This window comes from Zootermopsis nevadensis, unplaced genomic scaffold (assembly GCF_977971745.1).
Source record: "Zootermopsis nevadensis isolate Lab colony 2312 unplaced genomic scaffold, Znev_1.0 Znev_ptg000011l, whole genome shotgun sequence".
NCBI lineage: Eukaryota > Metazoa > Arthropoda > Insecta > Blattodea > Termopsidae > Zootermopsis > Zootermopsis nevadensis.
The window spans coordinates 10,791,623-10,811,025 of NW_028259143.1; the positions used below are offsets into that span (position 1 = coordinate 10,791,623).

General features: G+C 40.1%; 2 protein-coding genes across 4 annotated transcripts in view; both read right to left on the reverse strand.

The window, feature by feature from the left end:
• Window positions 1-19,403, reverse strand: part of Nca (neurocalcin homolog) — a 238,737-nt gene that overhangs the window by 58,635 nt on the left and 160,699 nt on the right. The window lies entirely within an intron of this gene.
• LOC110828465 (neuronal calcium sensor 2) overlaps window positions 1-19,403 on the reverse strand; it is a 231,238-nt gene that overhangs the window by 51,132 nt on the left and 160,703 nt on the right. The window contains exon 1 of one of the 2 annotated variants that reach the window (XM_022061216.2): window positions 412-1,145. The exons of the other annotated variant lie outside the window; for it this stretch is intronic. The gene's annotated coding sequence lies outside the window, so the exon portion shown is untranslated. Of the gene's footprint in view, window positions 1-411; window positions 1,146-19,403 lie in introns of those variants that run through there. 2 annotated transcript variants of the gene reach the window in all.

The window sequence follows — 19,403 nt, forward strand, 5'->3', positions numbered from 1 at the left end:
CTGCCTTAGGAATCGATTCGGAGATTGATAATGTTTAAGTCGATCATGGTCTTCTGGGTTGTGACGCCGTGTGGTATTTCTGGCTGTTCGCAACCTTTTGGAGGAACCCAGAATACCATGATCGTCATTTTTACCGCCGTCAGAACAAATATCTCAGAGAGATATTTCAATACTCTAGACGCTTAACAAAGACTTTTGGACTCTTTTAATTACTGTGATGCAACAGTTCACCAAGCAAACGTAGTTTAATATAAAACGGAACTGTTAAAATAAATAAAGAGGCTGCCACTTGCAAGACCTGAATCAACTTTTGTCTGAAAGTGACAAATGCTTTCTGAACTGTTAACATTAACACCGCCCCTACGATCACGATACCAAGTGACCGATTCCCACTAACTTCTCATTCCTCACCAAGTAAACGCTGGTGCAAGATAAGTTGAGGCCCGGCCGATCCTGTTCTGAAGTGGTGGTGGTGGGAAAGGCCAAGAGGCAAGCAGTTTAGTCCGAGAACTAAACCGTGTTGCAGTGCTTCGTATTCAGCCAATTAACCGCACTTCTTCAGAACGAACTCAGTGCTTCAAAAGAAACTGTGGAGAATGATAGGACACTGTCGTTGATTCATCTTGGACTGCTTAGATGAATAACCAATGTCAGAATAAAGTTGAAAGGATCTATATGGTGTTTCCTAAAAGGAACTACAGTTATCAATTCAATACACACTTTGCACAACACTATTACGCCTCAATCCTATGAGCTACACGAAATGTAGACTGTCTGCAAGCGAATGCGTCGATATTTATAAGAACATAAGCGATTCAGTGAAGATGGGCGTGTGGATTAGTAGGAGCACGTTCAAAGGCCAAGAACCGAAGTAGGTCCCCGTTCTTCAAACTAGTTTCTATCCCCCGCTACTAGCTCCGACTAGCACTTTCACACTGTACGATCAATATTTACTGCGTTACTCAAAGCAAAATATATTAACCAGATCGAGGGCTTCTGACAGTGATGTTTCACCAACAAAGTTCTCACAGAAAAATATGCAGGTAAACCCGGGATGGCGCAGATAAGTTTAAAATAGCAGATAGCCGGGAGATCTGCAGGCCCCTTGCTCTCACAATCCGAACTCCGGAGTGACTATCTGACGTGCAGCGGGCGGCCGCGAAACTCTCCCCGCGCAGGACAGCCAACCAGCAAGCCAGCCGCTGGACGGGTTAGGCGGGAGGGCGAGTCCACCTACGCTTCCATGTTACCAACATCCATGAATGAATGAACAGATGAATACAAACACAAAACTGATCACAAAGCCTGAACGTGAACAGTTCGGCCGAGTGGCATTCGAAAATTTCTTTCATCCTGAGCAGAATTCTACTTAGAACGAAAGAAACCTCAAATCTGAGGTTCTCTCGGTGGCGAGTAGGAAAATGGCTGTCTTCAGGGTTGTAGCACCGTGTAGTCAGAGCGATAATTGCCCTGATGATGGAGACAGTAAACTTTTACCAGATTACACGATGCTATAACCCAGGTAACAGCCATCTTATTTCATCCTGTTCAACGTCCTAATGCTCTACGTTTAGGAACCCTTCATGTCTAGCCTCCCATGCAGATAAGACAGGCTCGATTTCCGATACCGAGGGAACAATAAAGAGCTCGAAATAATAATAAAAAAACATAAGTACATTTATACATAGAAATTATTAATCCCTTTCTTGAATTGCTAATAATTATTATGAGTCTGGTATGCACAGCAGTGTTTTTACAGTGGACTGTACCCGGATCAGTTAAATCCAGTCTGCATCTTCGCCTACCTTTACCATCACTCATTCTAATGTTATCCAAACATTTATGCTGTCTTCCACTTCCCATGCGATCTCATAAAAAGTTTGTACAATATTCCCTTCCCCCATACATAATTAAGCATGGCTTTCCACAATCACTTACGCTAATGATTCTTGTTGTTCCTTGGCTCTACAACCAGTTTGTGGGGTTTCGCCGCCTCCTTTTCTGAGGTTTCCTAGTCTTTGAAGTGTGCATTTGTGAGTAGTGAGTGACCAGCCCACTGATTCTGCACAATTTCTACTCAGTTTCCTGATTTGACTGCCAGAACCATCTAGTAGTGAATCAGGAGGGACTCTGGTGAAAAATGGCCGCTGAATTTTGCTTACGAAACATCTCGTATCATGCTCGTAAGGTTCTTTTACATGCCGTGAATCAACGACATGGGACCGCCGGCTTTACTTCCCCTCCGGATTTTTAATCACCCGCGAACCTTCGGTCCAGTGGCGAGCACGCTAACCAGTCCACTGAGGGCGACACGCTAATGATTGAAGTACTCGTAAATGTATTCACGCTCAAATGATGGTTCAAGGAAGCAAGACAGTAGATCCTGTACTCACAACTCACATGTTTTTACCATCTGCAGTATTGATGCTTCTGTCAGCGGTAACTTCACAAAGCTTTACTAGTACTGTCTGTCACAATACATGCATATCGCACAGAAATAACATTTACTTTCAGATCACACATCTTCTATTTATTAGCTATTCCTTTAAATATTCGTCACATCGAGAGACTTCACACAAGACTAAATATTTAACATCCAACGAGACGTATATTTTATTTTACTTTCAATATTTTATTTGTGTTATTTTTAGATAACAAAATTCAAGAAGTTTGATTTTAAACTTAATGTAAATAAAGATATCAGATTGACAAACTTATAAACAATTCGACGAACAGCATTCCATCTAGGCCCTCAATATAACATTAACTGAAATCCCTGAAGTAGTAACCGAGATAAATCATGATGGCAGGAGGGAAAAAAAACTTGTCCATTGTTCGTTCAATTAGATCTGGCTACTTAGTGTAAAACACATAAGAATATGGGCATGCCGACAATTTTAAAATAATATAAAACCAAAAAAAAAAATCGTACAGGAAATAATTGGCAAGCCGGAAAGAATTACGAATTACGAATATATGACTTCACTTGATGTTGAGACGAAGCGACAATGGAAGCTCCAGTCTCCCGAGTAACGTCGTCACATAGAAAGCAATGGCAATGTTTAGAATTCAAATGGTCGAATTACATCAGCATGGTCGTTGTAGCCTAACAAAGTGTCGGTGTGACTGGACTAAAATCCTGGGCTCTGTCCAAACTTTAAAATTACGTTTTAGAGGCTGGCTCAGTCTGAATGTTCTGCCAAAGAATGAGAAGGGGTTCCATTCCTCTGGACCCTTGGTACAAAAGCCCCTTGATGGCGACACATCTGCCTAACAGGCGAAAAGAGTACAACCTTTTCCCTTGGCTGGAGACGGGGGAGAGACAACCTCCGATACGTCATATATTTGTAAACAGACTCTCCTTACAATGTTTATTTTCACAATGGAGAATATCTCAGAACACCGACAATCCACTTGCATGAAGATCTACAGCTTTGATCTGCCTCTCTTATGCATAACAGTAAAAATATTGGCTACCTGATTACTATTTATTCATGGTTTATTTAACGACGCATTTCAGTGACTCATAATGAGAGGATGATAGTGAACTGGAAAGGATGTGGAAGGAAGCGGTCGTGGTCTAATTTAAGGTATTATCCCGGCATTTTCCTGGAAGCACCGAGGAAAACCACGAACATCCCCAGTCAGGATATCCTGTCTCCGGGCAGAGATTTGAACGCCGGACCTCCCGAATACGAAGCAGGAGTGTTAACCAATCGACCACGACGTCCGGTAACTGATTATGGAATACTGACTGATTAACATAAATAGAAATATGTTGCAGGTGAAGATTTTAAATTAAAATAACCATGATGACGACTGTAATCTGGGATGTTGCACTGTGAAGTTTGGTAATAGTTAACCGACGTTTCAGAGGTGCTTAATGTCTTCACCATGAGGCGATCAACACTGTAAGAACGTGAAATCTCACTTAAATTACCATTTTCCCACAAAATAGCGTGTTTTGTGATATGCAGAAGCATACAGTAATATTACATCTTATACATGCACTTACTGTTCATCTAGCAACTAGTAACCAAGATGAGATTGTAGGGGTATGTAGCACGTGTGGGAAGGTGAAAGAAATCTGTACATTTTTTCCTGAAAGGTTCCGTAAAACTCAATATCGGAAACGTAAGCGAAGATAAGACACTATAAAAATAGATCTTAAAAAAAGAATTTGAGTTGGAACTACGTTGAACTAGCTTCGAATATAGTTCAATGAAGAAACTGTGAACATGATAATGAACCTTTGGGGTTCCGTAAGAGACAGAGATTTCTAAACGCGAAGAGTAACCCAAGTTGTTAAGAACATTCCTGTATCACGGAGGTTATTTGATTAGATTATGGACTAACAGAAAAGCATTAGACAGAGTACAGATGATGGAATGTTGTGCTGGTAAGAACACAATGACAGATGGAAAAAAAAAATTAATCACTTTACACTAACTGAAAGAGGTGGAAAAATGGAACTGGCTGACCGCAACAAAACGAAATCGCAAAGTGGGGGGGGGGGGGGGGCAAAAATAAGATGGGAAAGCCCCTAGAAGAGAAGTTTATTGTTGGCGGGGAGACAGTCAGTTTTGTGAAAACGAAAGAAAAAATTTACTCTGAGATTCTTACGGCGCTGAGTCCGAAGATCGCTGTCTTCTGGGTTGTAGCGCCGTGCAGCCCGGTACAAGTTCACCTCCGTTTCAGAGGTTCTTGCTACCTTCATCATCAGGGCCCTGATGATGGTCAACAATCCATAAGACAGCCATCTTCGCAAAACATGTTGCTTATACTCCGGCCCCTGAAGCGTGAATCACAATGCAAGACTGATGTCCCTCCAAGTGTGTTTTAACAGTACCAAAATCGTCCTATATAAAATACTAATACCCATCGGGCCACATAGCAAAGTCTCATCTGAACATCAAATTGCATGGGTGTCAAATCAAGATAGAAGGTATCTGTCCTCATACCACGCCCAGCTTTGCGTTACGGTCGAAAAGCAGTGAGAAAACTTCATAATTTGTAATCCTAACCAAACATTGTTTGGGGTTCAAATCAAGCAGTACAAGATGACCGGGTTATGCCACGACTTATAGGGAAGAGACTACTTGGGAGACCTGGGTGAAAATTGGAGAGTGCTATTAATACTAATCTTAGTGTTGTAGTGTGTGAGAACGTGGACTGGATATATCTCATTTAGGATGGGGACCAGAGGTGAGAGGTGGCCTCTTGTAAACACGGCCCCATAAAGGGTGGGTAATTTCCTGGCCGGCTAAGCGACAAACAGTTTCTCACGGCAACCTCTGCTATATGGAGTTAATAATGAGTAAGGTTACGGTGGACTTGGCAGCATTATCATTATTTATCCTAATCATTTCAAATCATAACAACTGCAGTTTCCATGCCCCACGGCATTGGAAACAAATACTGTTTGACGACGTACCGATTGATTGGCAGATTTAGAGCAGATTCAACGGGCACTGGTCATATACGTCTCTCAACACATAATTAAAATAAAAATTTAGAAAATCAAAGATAACAATCTTATCTAAATTCTTACTGGTCTAGTGAAATTTCCTCCCTATCAAATTTACGGGCAAAATGTCCGTTAACCGTCAGGGTGAAACACTTCAAAATTTATGAGACGAAAACTACCAAAGCACAAAATTGTCTAATTCGACAATCACCTGCACATACAGTTGTAGATTAAATGTTGCAGCATGTGTTAACTGGGTATCTAGACAAGCCCTGCAGCTAATGCATGCTTCACTTCAATGGCCCACGGGCGAACATAAAGACCACATGGTCAACAGAGTCACTGTTATTGCTCTTTATGTCCTTCGACCACTGTTTGACCTTTCACGTACTGGGTGTGGCTAAAAAGATGGGGATCAAGTCCTAATTTCGAACATCGATTTTCCATGACATAAAATGAAATCTCGTTTTAGTCAGTGCATTGTATTACCAGCGGACGCCTTGCTTAACTTCCAGTGACGCATGGCGTGGCCTCATGGTTTCGTTACTGAAGCGTGGGATCGTTACAGCACTCAAAATCCGATGTGTAGATCAGCTGAAAATAATAGCGCACGAAAATACGTCCCATATGTTTGCTTCAGAGTAAGGATAATACATAAATTATCATACGAATTATAAAACACCCCAAGACTATGCCAAGTTTGTCTTAATTTAATTAATGAAATACTCTCGTAATATTCTTTTAGATTCAGTGAACAAAGTGCAGAAACTCAATGCATAAGGATGAGTCGTGTGTGCTGCATCTGTCTCCTACCAAGGCGGTCACCGTTGTCTTAGTCGCATCAACAGAAATGCGTCGTGAAGGTTCCCCGGGTGGTTTATCCGACACTGATCCTGCCTTCACGAATTTCATCAGCAACTTACACACAGGTTTGGGTAAATGAGGTCGTTCTAGGTAACGTGTATTGAACGTTTCAGCAACTTCTCGCTGACTGCGACCTTCAAGCAGTACTTCCAAACGTTTATCTTAAGTCACTTTAGTCCTGAGGATGGAGGCAGTATGTTCCTTCGAAATGTTAGTATTTACCAAAAGTTCACACGATTTTACAACCCAGAAAACCAACACTGGCATCTTAATCACTGTGAGAACCTCAAACCTCATACAGCAGACAGACGTTTCAATAAAACGTACTCGGGTTCTTCAAGTTCACAAAGAAGGCCGTCACTAAAAACGCAAGACTATGCAGAAATTCGTATCCGGTACCTACAAAATACAACTTTAAGCGATATAGCAACATTTATTCTGGTAGGAAACATAGCTATTTATGTAACGCCTTGAAAACCTTTATCACACGGAGAATTCAGTGTTGAATTTTATTATAAAAACCAAAGGCCTATTTTTTTCATCACCTAATAAACATTTATAGGCATCCCTTCACTGAGAAACAAGAAACATGGGAATGTACTGGAAGTATATGAACACTCATCGTAAAGCTAGTAATTCTGAAAATGTTGACTGAAAGGGACAAAAACTTAGAAATCCTACTTCGAGATATACAGAAACAAACAATGCAATCCGTGTCCAGAATACACTACACAATAAATTTCAGAGAAGTAGCATATACTCTTTTAATTAAATACACTTCTAAAACTTCTTAAGTGTAGTCAGTGTACAATACTGCGTTCGTATTCGTCTGCCTGATTCAACTAGAGAGTCACTTGAGGACTTGGATTTAATTTGATATTGACGTTGTGCAACTGGAAAATATCCTAAAATCGTTATTTGTAATTTCCTACAGTTGGTAATACAAGCATGGCGGAAGAACAAACTTGTGAGATGGGATCGACACTAGCGCCACTTCCGATACTGCCATAAAATAATGTATGATTATAAATTTCGGTAAATACAAAACTTTGGTATAGGAAAACTTTGTATAATCTAAAATAAGAACATGACGGCAAAACTTACAGAAGATATTATGGCCATATGACTTGAATGGATGGAAACTAAAGTGACGGGAAGTTAAGATAACTGACGTAAACGTTTATTGACAATTCAAAATTCGCAAAGAACGTATCTGTGTGTTCCGGTACCGATTACACATTTCCAGTTCCGTTTAAAGTGGTTACTATCCCCCTTCAGTTGGCCGTAGTCTCCAACAAGTCGGTCTCTGAAGCGCAGTACTAGGGTCGATCCACCAGCACGTTTCAGTTTCTGTGTGCTGCACCTCTGTGAAAATCCCACTTGTCTCCAATTCTTCTGTTTTCCTCCTCCTCCTTCTTCCTCATTTTCCTTCTCAAATCATCCTCCCTTTTTCGACACTTTGTAGTCTACTGTATTCAACCCCCCCCCCCCCCCCCCCCCGGAATAAAGCTTGGATTCAGTCATTCTACACGAAGAACTGGCAACACTGACACCAAACAGTCTGAAGTAGCTGTGATAATGGTAGGTACACAGTTCGACTCTCCATCATATTCTTGTTTCGCAGGGCTACACCCGCTCATGTTATTGGAAGCCACGTAATATTTGCTGTTGACAGATCGTTAGTGTCACCATGTACGTTCGGCTCACCGAAATGACAGTCCACCGCAGCTGAGGACGAGACCTTGAGACAGACAACACGCTCCCACCAATCGCTGTGGATAGAAACTTCACATTCAGTAACGCAAAACCTGAAAAATCTGAATAGATTCAGAACCCAACTCATCACATTTTAAAACTTTCAGCCACAGTAATTACGCCACACTGTATCATATATACGAGTATGCACACGACACTATAAGCTGTTCCGTTTAAAGAGCAGCCCCCTAACGCACAAAACGACGGAACCAATGAAAATACTGAACTCTTGCACCTGTATCCCTCTGTTATAGCTGATGCACTGACAAAAATCGGCAAGGACTCAAATTCAGTCGTTACGTTGTCCGATGACAACTTGTCGCAGACAATATTTCCTATGTCCAAATACTTTTTTTGATGCTTCCTGTCATATGACACTGCCAAATTCTTCGCAAACAACAACAAACGATATCGATGCAAAGTACGAACACACGATCTGCGTGTGAATACACCATAATCCCACTTGAGCAGCTTTCGCGCAACTGGCAACTAGGGTGACCCTGACTCGATTTTCATACATGGAGATACACCTGTTTGTAACTGAATTTCTGTTCGGAAGTATGTAATTGTTGTAGAGTTGCGTTTTAAATGGTGCACAGTGTACTTCCGAATATCCAAAACTGTGTGCAACGATGCAATCTGGTCCTGTGACAAGGGAATTATACTCCAGTCACGTTATAATTCCATACAGATGAACCGTTGACTATTCTTTGTTTCATTCTGAACGTTTTGGAGGTGCCAGCTGAGAATATCGGTCATGTCCGGTATTATGCGATTTTATGTGGTATTACTCAGGTAAATTCTCTCGCAAACCTCACTGCATTCTACATAAACTCTTGCTGTTAATACAGAAATATTCTAATGTTTGGCCTCCGTGAAGAATTTGCAAAAACCCTTCTAAAGATGGGAACACAAACATGTTCAGACATTAGAATACGCACACCTCAAAATTTGGCGTGAAATTACGATTATACGACCCCGAAACTGTGAAACACTAATAAATTCCTAGGCAAAGGCGTGACCAAGCCACGAGTTGATAATTTATGGGCTTGTGTTCATTTAAAAAGAAAGAGGGGGAAACGGCTCTGCTTTTACCAAATACCCATCTGTCGTGCCAGTATATCGTCACGAGACTTTGATGACCCTTTTGATAAGGCCGACCTGCTATTTTCAGAATCCAGATACATATGAAGTCGGTTGCAGTACGAAGTAACAAATAGCGAAACCAAAGAGAAACGCTGAAAACAGATCAAACTACGATTTCTTTGTGAGACTTCAGGATGTCACGGTGGCGAATATGACGTATGAAGGGTTGTTGCGTTGAAGTTTACCATGGATTCAGAGGTACATGTCTACATATCGCCCAAATCACTGCAGTGAATGGTGTAAGGCGGTTTTCAAATATACATGACGCTCAAAACCAACTGTAACAAGATACCAAACAAAAACGCTCATGACATCAAAACTTGGTGCCATAACTGAAATAAAACACAGATACAAAGCATTTATTTTATCCATTTTTTCCAAAGCACAAACCCAAAATATTATGACAAAGAATATATCCATGAGGATTACGAAAATATCTACTTCGCTTTTCAGACTTCAGTTTTCAACGGGTCACTATAGTATGCCTGCTTATACCAACACTACAGTATTAAATATCCCGGCAACAGTACATAAAGAGAATAATAAATCATGAAGTTTTCCACCTACGTACTCCCTGCTCTACCACGTCAATTCCTCTTTTGCGGTCACACACACATACACAGTCTCCAAACACTCTCACTTCATTTTCTCAGTTTGTGAAAGAACGTACATTGCGCATACCAACTCCATGAAGCAGAGCCCTTCTAGAGCAGCTAACAATGCGCTCGGATAGTGAAGCAATTCCCCGCCTTTTGTGGAACCAAAAGATTTATTATCGTGTTCTTAACAGCCCCCCAACGGTCCATGTCCTGAGCCACACGAATCCAGTCCACACCCATAAACCCAATTTCACCGAGATTTATTTTAATATTATCCTCCATCTACGCAGTCATAAGAGTGGTCTTTTCCTGATCGTTAAAAGAAACCCCTCTAACTCGGAGGCCCTTTATAAACTTTCATAACATTATGTTTTTTTAACTGTGTAGAGTTGTTGGGCGCCCCGTCCTAATCCCAAGCTGGAAACTACCCCTCATCGGCTGTCCGCGATTGCTTTTTGCGTAGTCTGGTATAAGTTTTCCGACGTTTCAGAGATGCATGCAACTTGTGTGAGCAGCGGCCTAGCAACAAGAGCGACCTTGACTCTAATGTCACGGGAAATGTTGGGAAAGTCTACTACACGGCGATGGACCTGCTTCTGATTTCATTTTTATACCATGGTACGAGATTGTCGTTGCTTGTGTTCAAATAGTGCAGCATGTATTTCCAAAAGTCTGAACTCTTATAAAAAGGCAAAGTTAACTTCACATTAATTTTCTACATCAGCCTGAACGTCTTCCGGGATGAACGGCTGGGATTCGATCATTGTCCCAAGTTTTGAATTTTCCGTACCATTCAGCATACGCAAATTATTCTGACAGAGTTTCCCCTACAATACAGGCAAGTCTAAATGATGTTCCCGATTTGAAACACATCTTACTCACGTTTAATGAAATTCAGATGCACAAAATTGGTACCGATGGAAAGAGAAACTCTCCAAGTTTATGTTGGTATACTTCGCGGCCGCGTAGTAACACTGTTCGCCGCCAGGGGCGATATGAGAGAAAATGGCTGCCATCGAAGACAGGGGAGCCTTCTGTGTCCTGGATTTCCACGTTCACCGGACCTGACGCCCTGTGATTTTTTTTCTGTGGGGGTTCGTCAAAGACCACCCTTACCACAGAACTTGCTTGATCTGCGAGCGCGCATCACAGCAGCCATTGCAGCAATCGATCATGATATGCTGCAACGTGTCTGGGAGGATCTCGACTACAGGCTGGATGTGTGCCGAGTTACCAAGGGGGGCTCACATTGAACACCTGTGGTGTACTGAAACAAAACTTGGAGAGTTTCTCTTTCCATCGGTACCAATTTTGTACATCTGAATTTCATTAAACGTGAGTAGCATGTCTTTCAAATCGGGAATATCATTTAGACTTGCCCTGTATATACGACCTACGGAAAGCTAGACCATTTGTTTCTGTAATTCCATAACGATTAAAGCCTCTTAACCGCATTACACTCTTAACAAGCCGGGCACGCGAAAGGTGTTGTTAGCATTGCTTCTACGTCTTCGAATTCAGTCCATTATAAGTTTAGAGAAACAAAGCAAAACGTTTCAACACGGAGGACAGAGCAATTTCATGTTTCACTCCACACATCCGTGACTAAACAGAAACATAACAAGCAGGAAACCGTGTTTTCAAACGGACGTCAGATTAACCTGAATTATAAGCGTGATACAAATAGCGGAAAGACGTAACTCCCTACTCTGAGCGAAGAGGACATTAATGTGAGTATACTTGGTTGTCACAAGTAATTACGTGAGGTTTTGCTCCGTACCCTCAGACCGCCCAACCTTTCTGTCTGCTGCTTGCGTGTACTCTAATAATCGATATCAGTACCCTGTTTCTGGCACTACTGGCTCCAGTTAGGTTATGTAACCGGTACTGCCACATTTACAACGTTTTCTTCCCCTATCTGTTATGTCGGAACAAAATTCTTCACTGACACATAAACCCAAAAGCATCATTACACTACAAATCGTAAATTATTCTCTTTCTCAATGAGTCTATCAAACACGTAAAAAATACTCTTCATTTAAAACATTAGAATGTAACTAAAAAAATAATTAATTAACACACTATTTTATCAGGCAGCTGAAGCTTTATAATGATTGGTTATTTAATTACGCTAGATCAATAATTGTCGTCAGTTAGTGCTGACAGTTGGACGACTCATGTCATGTACCAACTGTGGTGAAGTGCTGTTGTAAAAGCGGTCAAAGGGTGGGTAAATGCAGGGCTGACAGGATCACGATAGTGGCCTGATGGTCTTCCTACGAAACCACGCGTTCTATTCTTCCTGCACAAAGTTGCTGTGAAATTAAAGTTTAAACAAATGAAGATGGCTGTCTTCTGGGTTGTTGCAACCTGCAGTCTGGTAGAAGTTGAACGACGTCTCACGAGGTGTTTGTTGCCTCCATTATTCTCCTCATGATAGACGCAAAAAGCACCTTTAATACGTCGGTAAACCTCAACCAGGCTAAAAAGCAACAAACCCAAAAGACAGCCATCTTCGTACTCGCCTCCGTGAGAACCCGAAGCTAATAGAGTTTAAACAGCTGGGTCCATTTTATTATAAGTATCTCCGTGCTAATATTCCGGTTAATTACACAAAATTAATAGCATGGAAAAAGGTTAATGCAGGTTTTCATGGTTTTGATAAATTAAGAATATAACATGGATTTGGAATTTATTTTTGGCCTTTCCTAAAATTCTCAATAATCTAGGACATCCCATAATTGACTGACTAATGCATTAAAATACATCAACACTAATAGAATAAACACCTACGCCTGTCTTCATATTACGTCATTACAGACTGTAGCCTATTTAACTTACAATTATGCAATATCCTCACAACGATTATTAGCCTCATTACATTCAATAAAGTATCACGCACAGCTGCATACATAAACAAGACACGCATTTCATGTGACTTGTAACTGTAAAATAATTAACCATAGGTAAAGAGAAACCATTATGACAATAAGAAAACATAATTTGCAAGTGAGAGGAGTAAATGTTCTCTCACACACAGAAGACTGTATTAAAAACAGAGTCGATAAACATCAATCAAATATGAAGTCTTTGCCGGGACATTTAAAAACTTTGAAGTCGAATCTCGTTTAAATAATATATTAAAATTCAGTTCTAACCACAACGGGTCTCAATTATAAAGATCAAACGGTTACAGAAAATTTCTTCCAAAACCTACACAAATGTTCCATTGTGTTTCCAAACACATATTTAACCTACATTTTAATACATTTCCAGTTTGTTCTAATGAAGCTATCTTATACATTACGTGAATCGGATAAAATAATGAATAAATCAGATTTTAGCCAGAGTATAAATACGTATTATATACGTACCAATATTTTTATATGCCTTAATCATCACATCCGTAGGGAGAATTTTTTCAGGTATTAAATACATTACATTGGAAAATGTGAAAGCTCCAGTTGCTTTAAAAGGAACAATAAAGTAAACAAAAACATCTGAAGATAAGGTATAAAGCTAAATTAATTTAAATGCTTCAGTCTTTATTGGGATGCTAGCAAGAACAATAAATAATGATGGTACAATTTAGTGAGTCATTCATGCGCATAATTTCTAGCTGCACACGGTCCGATTATGTTCAATTACGAGACATAACACTACTTCATATGAAATTTAATAACTCTAGGAATCCCACCCCAAAGTTACAGTCTAAAAAGTTTTTTTGTCCGAATCGGTAAAATGGGGGTGACAGCCATAGATGTAACTTTAATGTAGCGATAATGAGGCACAGAAATCGATCCAAGGCAATTTCACGGCGTTATACCACAGCATGACTTCTGTGTCACACATCTCAGCAACCCATGTATGTATCTCCAAAAAGCCAGACATAGTCAGCACCACCAATAAATTTACAAATAACGAGTATACCATAACTTCAGCTAATTTTACAGATCTAATGGCCAAAACACAACTTTTCTTCCATTCTGAACTAAAGGTTACATGTAATAATCGTCTGTCTTGACAGAGGAGCCATGATAGCTCAGTCAGCACAGCGACTAGGCTACGGGTCTGACGATCGGCGCTCAATTCCCGGCAGAATAGGATTTCTGTCTTCCCTACAACGCTCTGAGGTTCATCCATCCCCCTGTCCAATGGGAACCGGGGTTTAACTCGGGATTAAAACAACGTAGATGTAAAGTTAACCATTCACATCCATGCAGTGCAAAGTAGAGAATGAATGGCGATATACCTCCACTTCACCATACGTCTGTATGGCGCGATGCTTACGTAAATACTATGGACAACTTAAAATTTACGTCTTGAAAAGTAAGTGATAAAAGAATATTCAATAAATTATCATTGAATTCCTTGGTATCAAGTCTTCTTCTTCTTCAGTTGGCGCTACAGTCCTGGGTGGAACCTGGCCTCCTTTCACTAATATCACTACGACGGATAAATTTAATATATTAGCAAATTCTGTGGAAGAATTACACTTGAAAGACAGACCACAAGACAAAAGGATCCAAGGATGGAGATGGAAATACACTGTGAGGACGGAACTACGACCGTGTCCCATGGCGATTCCTACTACCAGATTTAATTCTGCTAGCGGCTCTCAGAATACCGACGATACAAGACTATCTGAATCCTCGGCATAAATACACGATTAGTTTAATGCAAGAGGAAATGTTGAAAGGATACACCATATAACTGGGATCTATGGTAAAGAACTCTCTGAGCTATGTAAATGACCGTCTTCTAGGATGATGCACCGTGCAGTTCGTAAACGTTTACCAACGTTTCAGAGATGTTGACTGCCTCCATTATTAGGACGGCGCAACACTCACCGTCCTGACGATGGAGGCAGAAAACACCTTTAAAACGTCGGTAGATTTCTAAGATACTACACGGGGCAACATCCGAGAAATGTTATCTTCATACGACAAAGAGGGAGACGTGGTCCTCTTCCGTGTTCATTCATTTATTAACTGGTTCCATCATTCTCCTTCTTTCTTTCCTTTGACAATTTTTCATTTCTAAAATTCATTAATATTTTATAACGAGTAAATTAATTTATGTCATTAATATAATAAAGTTTTGAACTGTTCTTTCCGTACTTTTAACAATCAAACCACACGGTCCACTCCGAAACCACACAACAGTTTATAATTCCGTTGGTTGCAGGAATATCGACTTTGCAACGTCCGATAAGGTATCAATCGACCCTCAGAACACACTTTGATTGCTTGTGACCTTAAGATTTAGGGTCGGGACACGCTGTGTTCATAGTGACTTTTCGAACGTTACTGAAACCGCGAGTGATAAAATGCGACATATGCAGGAGTGACAATGGAGCGAGGTTTCAATATCATGTTTCATTTGTCAAGTACCTACATAATAATAAATCCAAATTACATGTTGAACGTCCTTACTTTCTTTGCAGACCTTTTCACAAATACGCCCTAACGCTTTGGGACAACCAAGATTTGAATGGGCGTTTGCCACCACAACTTCAAATCAAGTCATGTAACATCTGCAGTTTGTAATTCGATAAGACGATTTCTTTGCGTAAAAGAGAGATACGAGTAAAGTAAGTTCACTCCCTAGCAACCAGGATCTCTACAGCACTCCAATCGCGTAATAAACACCTACACGAACGCTGGATCTGATGTCAACACCTGGTTGGTTCTTCGATCGATATGTTAGCAGTTTGTCAATGCCCACGATACAAAAAAAAATGCTATCATTTGAACAGGGACTACTTAATACGTCTAAAATGTGGAGTGAACAGCTATTCTCACAGTTATTACACGGCTTGCCACCTGAAGCGGTGACCTCATTTTATACCAGTAGGATTCATATAAACGTGGTCTGCTCATTAGTAACAAGTCAGCGCCTTGAATGCACAAGGGTGGGAGAGAGGGATTATTCTCCTGTTAGAAGTGCCGCTACTGCTAATACAGTGACGTAAACAATTATTGCTATTAACAGTTTACCACTTTCGAAGTTCCAAGAACCTAAGAGTGCTCGATACAGTGTGGTCTCCTTTAAAGAACGACATTCGAGGTTCTTATGCTGGTGACAATGAAGAAGAGTGTCTTCTGGGTTGCTGCACCACGTAGCATGGCAGAAGTTTATCTACGTTTCAGAGGCACTTGCTGCCTCTATCATCAGTATTGTGTCGCTCTAATAATGAAAGCAGTAAGTGCCTCTTAAATGTCAGCAAACTTCTATAAAATACACGGCGAAATAAGCTTTGAGACAGTCATCTTACTTTAAAGAATTATCTGCACTTAATGATAACATATAAGATGAACGTAAAACAGACTTTTGGAGAAGAGTAAAGTTGCACAGAAAACTCAAGATGAACTTGGCAAAAAAGTGGCCTACACACGATATCACTCGCATCAGGTGAGAAAAGTGAGGATAGAATAATGAACCCTTTTCCTTCACTTCATGAGGAAATGCTGAGTCCTGCAAATTGACACTTACGACGCGAAAACAGAAGATGGAAGTCCAGTCATACACAATATATTTTTATTCACAATCAAAGCATTTACTAGATCGACATGTTTACAACTAAATGGATAACATTCAGTCCCTTACAGATACACTTACATTTGAGACAAACTGTTCTTACAGTAAGAGTATGCATATTTACATATGGTATTTGTGTAAATAACGGTTAATGCATTGTTCATTCGGTAACTGGTGCTTTGAAAGAGCGTGATACACGAATCAAAGAAACCACGTCTGGAACGGTCTGGTGCTGTCAAAGTAACTACAGTTTCAAGCACGTGAGCATGGTATTCCCAAATGAATAACGTTTGTCTGCTAAGTGTCTGAACACTCTCTCCGTCTTAGTCTGCGTTTTTTTTTCTCTCGTACATTTAATTCACGGCTGATGATGCTTTTAATCCAAATAGCAACGCAACGATACTGCTCCAAGTTCAAAGTCTATTCTCTTATATTGAATTTGTTGAATCCCGTTATGTAACTAACGTGTCGACTGAATTCAATGGGTCGTATCACAATCTCGTATTGGTAAATTTTATAACGTGGGTCAGGGGATGTACAGCACAAAATTCAAAAGTCAAATTCAACTCGATGGTCGAATATCATGGCTAATATTTCTCAATTCTTCTTTCATCCCTTCACATTACGCAGACCACGACCATTTTATTTAGGTTTCTCTTATCTTGTCACATATAGCTGCATTCTGACCTGTCGTAGGAAAAATTTGAATTCAGAACGACATCTTAAACGGATGCGCGACTTACTTGCGTTTCGGATGTCGTACATCCGGTTGAAATACTGGACGCGGATCATGTATTCATCTATCCGCTCCATTCCATTTCACTGTAGTATCACCCTCTCGAGCGACGCTAAACTGATTTGTAGGTTATTTATCGACGCTTTTAAACAGCAGCAGAGGTCATACATCTGAAACTGTGAAAATCTAGGAAAAAAGAACGTGAGCCACGAATTCGGTAAGGCAGTCAATGTTTTCTAAAATTTTGTAATTGTGTAAGATGTAATTCCTTATACAGTGCAAACATTGCGGCTATGCGAAATCTATGTTTAGTTTCCAATGTAAGAACGAGAGACTTTTTTATGCAGTCATATCATAAACACAACCTAAAAATTATAATTTTTGGAAACTTAAATTGAAAACAACTGCAAACATGGCAGAGGCGCCAATCTTTTATGTTACCATACATAGAAACAAAAAAGACAACCCGACAAATCTGCATTAGTGACAAATTTAATACAGAGATGGTTTACTAAACACTGAAATTAGTAGCGCGTACGCATTTTCCGCCTGAAAATTTTTACGATAAGCAGAACGAAAACAAGCTACTTTCTAAATATCTTAAAAGAAATGTCCAAGAATATATTTGAACCTCAGACGGGTCAAATGGAAAACAGGAGATATTACCTAGCAAAGAAATTCATAATACACACATATCACATAATATCGTTAATGTAGTACAATCAAGGAAGTTGCGATGGGCTGGCTACGCAGAAGGGACATGAAAAACAATAAATACTTCCAAAATATCGGCGCAGCAACACTGTTGAAACAGCAACCACTTAGAAAAACGAAGAGATGTGAAGTAGACGCAGAAGGAATACGCACAGCGCAACAAACCTGGAAAGTTCGTTAAATGTCTCTGGGTTCAATAACCTTTGCATGTACGGAGTATCTGGCTGGATAGTAATGTCCACACGGAGAATTTTACTTCTCAGGAAGCCACGGTACTCTCAGAAAATGTCTCCTAGAGTCATACCGAAACAAATGTAAAAATATTTATGATTCGTGAAACGTAATCGTTCAAATTGCTGGATGTAAATGCTAATTGAGATGTACGGGCTTTTTCGTAAAATTATCCAGTACCAAATTTATTCAGAATCGGTTTATTAATTCTGAAGTACTTTCATGCTTACGGACTACGGAGCGATTTTAACAGGCGCTCTCTAGGATTACGAGAGATCCTGAAATGAAATCGACTGTAAATACGCGAAAACTGTATTAAATGTTTTGAGGATTTTGTTACTAGCGGAGCGCTGAAACTATGATGAATTATATTAAGGTACTGAATGTGTTAGCCCCTGCAAGATGTAACGATAGTACACTGAAGCTGCACATGCCATAATCTGTGTTGGAGCCTGAAACAGTGTCATTAAGATAGGTTGAATGCAATTGGACGTTACTTTAAAATAACGTTTTTACTGCTTGAATAGTTTACTACGTGTGTGCATGTCCTAAATACATTAAGAATGCATGGGAAACCAGCCCATATACCTGAGAGTAAAATTAACTAATCAGATAGACCAGCCGTCCACTGCTTTACCAATTAACTACAACACGGAGCTCGATTTTATAACGACCCCAGTATGCGGGTTACAGCCATTAAAGTGGTTCAAATCTGCAACTTAGAGCGTGCCAAATCATTAAGCGTGCGGACACTGCAGGAGTAAGACGCTCGTGAGGTCAAAAGTGCAAGTAAATATAGGCATATCGTATGTACACCAAACAAAAAAGAATCGCATACAAGTTACATGACAAATGTTAGCAGCGGCAGTAATGTATTTACCTTCATGTATTAAACATTGACATTCATGTTTTAATTAATTCGTAACGGAGAATTTGATTATGAATATTCATCAAAAACCCTTAGTCTTCCTACGACCTCTAAAATACTGTGATATAAAATTCATAGAAATGCCAATTACGTAATCGATCACACCACTAACTGTCCAGACTTGTATTTGAAAGTGTCCGGTTCAAATCTCGGTAGTGTTTAGGGAAACTGATAGACGACACTGGGATGTTCTAGGAGAAGTATACGTTTATTGTCTCTTGAGACACACAAACGTATATATATCAAATCACTCTTATTGTAAGGTAGCACAATGATTCGGATGTTTTTATTTATGTAAAATTTTACGTTTGAATAAAACGTGTCTGCTCGATTGAAGAACCAAAACTTGAGAGAGCCCCGCCATCCAACCAACCAAAAAGGTAATTAAGGGCGGAGTCCTGCGCAAGCGCAAGACATCGTCCC